Source organism: Metopolophium dirhodum, chromosome 9, assembly GCF_019925205.1.
Source record: "Metopolophium dirhodum isolate CAU chromosome 9, ASM1992520v1, whole genome shotgun sequence".
Lineage (NCBI taxonomy): Eukaryota > Metazoa > Arthropoda > Insecta > Hemiptera > Aphididae > Metopolophium > Metopolophium dirhodum.
The window spans coordinates 14,747,073-14,753,072 of NC_083568.1; positions in this window are offsets into that span (position 1 = coordinate 14,747,073).

A 6,000-nucleotide genomic window follows, 5' to 3' on the forward strand; every position below is an offset into this window, starting at 1 on the left:
CTTTTATTTTTATTATTATTTGTGTCAGTCACGTTTTGGTGCATTAATACAATGCTTCGATTTTCTACTTCAGCATCTTTTCTGGTAGGAAAGTGAATCCACCTAGATGGTACTTCAGAAAAACAAACAAAAACTGGGAATGTTTGAAATGCAAAACAGGATTTTGAAAAAAGTAGTTTATATATGATTGCATTACACTGACTTATCAAGACACATAGTGTACAGCAGTGCGTTATTAGCCCCTTGCTTATTTTTTTTTTAAATATTTGCTCCTATGAATCTACAAAAAAATTAAATACTCATGTCTCATATTTATATATTTTTTAATCCTGGCTAGTATGAATTTACTTTGAATAGAACCACGGTTATATAAAATCTTAATACAAACGTGAAACAATCTTAACCATGTACTGCATATGGTAACTAACAAACGGACGGGCACAACCGATAAGGTGTTCTAAACTTCTGTTTAGAAGGTTATAGCTAGCTAATATTGTAATATACCAACTGGCTACTAGCTGTATATCCCGATTTTACCCAGGGAAAATGAATAAACATAAAATACGGCACTACGTCGGAGTATCTCGGTTTTAATATATGTACCTAACTACCTAAGTAAATAGAGGTACCCAGTGGCGGATCCAGGGCTTAATTTTGGGAGGGGCGTGGGGGGGGAAAAGTACAAAAAGTTCCAAAATTGGCTAAACACGGTGTAAAACAAAGGAAAACTACGGCAATTGGGGGGGGGGGGGCAAATACCCCCTTTGCCAACCCACTGGATCCGTCACTGTAGGTACCTACCTACGACCTACCTCAGTTCACGGGCAAATCAGCATCAGCGTACCTCGCTTTGTAAACTAATTCGACCGAAATAGGCAGTTCGCCTATGGGCTATGGTGGATTATATTAGATAGCACTTTGTATATCTTCAAACGTGGTTCGAACTAGTAGCTAAACTACTCTCTAAACTTTGGAGATATATTTTAGAACAATCTCTGAAACTTCAGTCAAAATCGGTCTGGTAGTTTTTGAGTAGGTACCTATAATTAGGTATATAATGTTAATAATATTATATTATTAGCTATATTAAGCTACACACATAAGAGCATTGCATTTTGTTGTAAGTAACTATATAATATTTGAACAACAAATAACAAAATTAAACACCTACGACCTACATACTAGATATCTATTTTTCCCTCCGGAAGAAAAATAATACGCTCCCTAATAATCCTCACCGTTGACTGAAAAGGAGATGGAGCAGAGACCTGTTGCCTTGTTCTACGATTAAACTCACTGTAACTCGTCTCTTTTCTAATATCTTATTAGTTATTACCTTATCTTTCCACAATCACCCCTCAAGCAAACTGTAAAGAGTCACTAGTGGGTGACTTCGTAATCATTATGCTAAGTAGTATAATAGATATTTTATCTTATAATCCGCGTAATTAAATTATTTTACATTTTAACCAATATTTTATTTCATGAGTTACATTTTGAAATTATCCAGCTTTTTTTCTTTTAAATAATTTTATACCTATTTATAATGAAACGGAGTATTTATAATCCATACTTTTTGTACAATACTGTAGTACTTACTGTCAATTAGCTGTATTACCCAACTTTACCCGGGTTAGGGAAGTTAATCTATCTTTTTTGATTCAGTTGAAATATATAACAAAAATACAATGATTAATTTTATGATTTTTACTTCTTAAATCTGGACATATTTTTATATTATTACAAAAAACTGGAGATAGATTAAACAAATACTTAAAAGCCGACGTAATAAGTATATTAGTATATTAATAAAAAAATGCTTGCCAAGTCAGGGATTGGCATGTAAACTTTCTTTATTTTTAATTTTTAGGAATTTATTAACTCATATCACACATTCACACCCAAGCGGTATAACAATTTGAATCCAGAAACATGTCGGTGTGAACAGCCCCACAAAAAATCATTTTCATTTAGAGAGGTAGATCTCCTAAACCGGAAACCGATCTCTAGTATCGGAAATCTACCTCGCTAAATGAAAATCTAGCGAAAAAGAACTCTTTTTTATCTTTGAAAAATTAAATAATTTAAAAAAAAAATTATTTAGTATCTACTTGATAATCCCTTTTTAATGAGTTATCAACCAACTTTCTAGCTATCATAGTTTAGGAGAAAAGTTAAAAAAAATAGAAATTTTGGGACTGTTGACGCCGAAGTTTTTATGGATTCAAGTGGTTATACCGGTCAAATAGGTAAAAAGTCCCGAAAAAAATACCTAATTATAATATTACATTTTTATAGCATTATTATTATAATTATATAGGTACTATATTACTATAATTGTATTTATTATTGACTATTGTATTACATTTTATTATTTTAGACTTGTATTAAACTAAATTTAATTATATTTTAATATGTGATTTAAGTAAGTAATTAAAATTTTTTATGATATTTATTATATGATTTTTATGTAACTTTAATGTATTTTTCAATACAATTTTTACATATTATACTTCAATTTTCATTTTGAGGTTAGAGTTAGAACTCTTGATTAAGATTATCAATTATAATTTCTTATCACGGGACCCAACTGTCCCCATCCCATTTTCATTCATTTTTATCGGGACTCTTTTTTCCTAGTGTGGGGCTTTTTTCCCGCGATTCGCTTGGGTGTGATATCAAATTTCTCTCATTAATATTTTATATTATAGCTAGCTAAATTACCTACCTACTCATCATTTCTGAGTTACATATTTATTATTTTCCTATTTAATACAAATTCTTGAAATTTTCAAAATTCAGACTTTTTTCATTTCAATTACCATACTTACTTGATTAAAAATCAAGAAAGTAATTAAAACTATATAAACAGTAAATACTATATATTTTTTTTGAATCTGAATAAATTGCCTATACTTTAATATTTTTATATTATGTCTATAAATATATCATGAGCCATGACCGTCTGGGACCACAGTTTGCATACATAGTTGGGCCACTGATTATTACCATTTACCACGTACCTACATATGGCTATAATATATAATAGGTAATAATATAACATTAGGTCGTAGGTACCTATACATTCGACGTTCGTTAGCCGTACGCGATGACGTGATGTGCAACTGTGCAAGCATGAAAAAATAGATCAAAACGATCTATTTTGTCATGTGCGCAGGGCAAGCAAGGAATAGTAATATACCTACTAAATAGTAAATATATTATGTATTGTACTATTGTGATCGTTCGCGGCGGACGACGGTCGACGTGGCACGTATGTGATTATGGTCGACAGTCGACACACGTGTACGAGAAATCGGAAACCCGTTTTCCTGGTGGGTACCTATTTTAAGAACACGGGGTGTAGTCATTTTCATATTGGTGTCAATATAATACGAATCCGACGAGGTACAAGGTCGCGAGGGCGTATATTAAAATGTGTATATACGAATACCAATATATATAGGTATACCTGCACCGTCCGGGTGTGATCTGCACTTCACCCTTCGCAACATATTATTATAATATTATTCCGCGTGAAAACGTATAGGTACGGTATACGTATTTATAGGTTTTATTTTATCAATAATAATAATAATAAGTAATAACAAAACTATAGTCTTATATATAATAATATATAATAGTTAACTGTATAGGTACTGATTGTGCTATTTTGTAAACTAGATATAAAAATATATCATGGTACCTATGTGTGTGAACTTTACTCACCGAGATATTATTTTAAACAAGCGATTCAGCAATTTATTGTATGTTTTGTACAAAATGATTTCATCGTACACGCGTGTCGTGTACACTCCATTAAAGTTTAAAAATTTATTTAACGAAGCAATTTGCCATTAATCATTATAATAGTGGACGGACAGCCAAATCCACTGTCCAGCGACCAGCATAATAATTAATAGTATGATCTATGGCCACGTCCTTACGAAAAATTCAATTGGTGTCAAATCTGGTGATCTTGGGGACCATTCAATAGGCCGCGTCACCCAATCCACTTGTTGTCTGGATATTCTTGATTTAAATAATCCCTGACAGTAACTGTGTAATGAGCTGGGGCACCATCTTGTCGAAAAACAATTTTTTCTTTGTCCAACTCAGTCAGGTTGTCATTATTTTCAATTTCCCGAAAAACTAACGGTTGAATGGTATTTTCAAGAATAGCAAGGTACTTTTCATCAGTTAGGTTGCCTTCCAAAAATATCGGACCGATAACATGGCCCCATAAAATACTAGTTCAGACATTTACTCTTTGGGGCCATTGAGTAGCTGTGAAGAAAAAAATTTAAAGTAATTAATTAATTAATTACGATTGTAATAATAAATTACAATAATAATACTGATTTTATTGAACTATGTTTGCCAAAAATTTTTCCTTTTTTTTTTTTGGAGCGTGTTATATAAATTACCAAGTTAAGTGTATAGAAAGATAGTTATAGAAAAAATTATTTAGTTCTTGTAAATTAAACCTATACCAATTATTTCAATTAAAAGTATTAATTCATATTTTATTAAAGTTTAGAGGATAGTCTAAAGTTTAGAGTATAGTTTTAATAAACTAGCTAACCAAAAATGAATGATTTGAGTATTTGAGTGTCAACATTTTCAGACAAAAAAGCTTTTCCAGCATCCATTAAAAAATATAGTGACTACCATTTGAAAAAATAAAGTTGATTTTGCTATTGGTACACATGCGTGTTTAAAAATTTTTGAATTGTTAAAAAAAAATTGTGAGTTAAAAATAAAGAATAGTTTGTTTTTGTTTTTTTTTCGAAATTTCATATTATCGATCTATGATAGTTAAAAAACCCTACGTACAATGACATAAGATACACCCTATAGACTATAGTATATTATTACGATTATAAGATTAATATAAAACTATTGGAAATTCTCAATTTTTGTGAATGAGGCATAGTAATAAAAATATGTTGTTGAACTGTTTGCAACGACCTTCCTTCAACTTCTCAACCTTGCTTTTTCTGCCATTCTGACAAATAATATGATGCATTATATTCCAATCTGCCATCTTGACTTGGTGCTATAGCAACTAACAAGTACCAACACGGCCACAATGCTTTATTAAAACATTATCTAAAAAAGCAATACCCATATCTATAGCCGACAAATGACAATGCAATTGTTATTAAACCATTATATTAATATAATAATATAGTTATCATATTATTTCTGAGCTAATATATACAATTATTCAAAAGCACAAAGCAACAAAATTAATAAATTAATATTATGTCTGAACTCAAGAGGACAGAGTACAATATTAAAAAAACACTGCAGAATAAGGTTAAAACTTCTAAAAAATAAGTAGAGTTCAGGTTTTATACGTGTATGATTAAGAGAAGTCCAGAACACCAGCGTAGTGCGCAGTTGCACCATAGGTTGTACATTTTGACTCGCATGGCGTGTACCTACAAAATTAATTGGCCTCAAACATAGAATATCAATTGATTATAATTTTACAATCTAAAATATTGTCGTGTGGCATTGCGCAACAAAACGAATTGTAAACGATGCGGTTTGTGTCGTGCTGCATACACGAGATGTGGAGGGATGAGAAAAAGGTCGCACGTGTTTACACAGTATTGTGTATGTATTATAATATATTCTAATATTATTGTTATTAATACATTTATATGCGCAGTGTCGTCGTGTTTAATATTATTACGTTGTTCCGTCGAACACCTGCAGGGGTTCGCAACGACGGGCATGCCATCATTGACCATGTACCACGGGCGTGGTGGTGGCGACGGCGACACGCGTTTTTCGACCACTGGTAACGATGGTATTCTTTTATCTACATTCTAGTATTCTACGACCACTCTCTGCAGCAGCTGCCGTTCACCGGTCCTCGAAACAACCCGAACGCTGGTGTCTACAAGTTACAACTGCTGAAGTCTAAACTGCCTACTAAGCGGTAAGCGGCGAATGATGGGAAAAAAAAAATTGTCGTAGCGGCGTTCT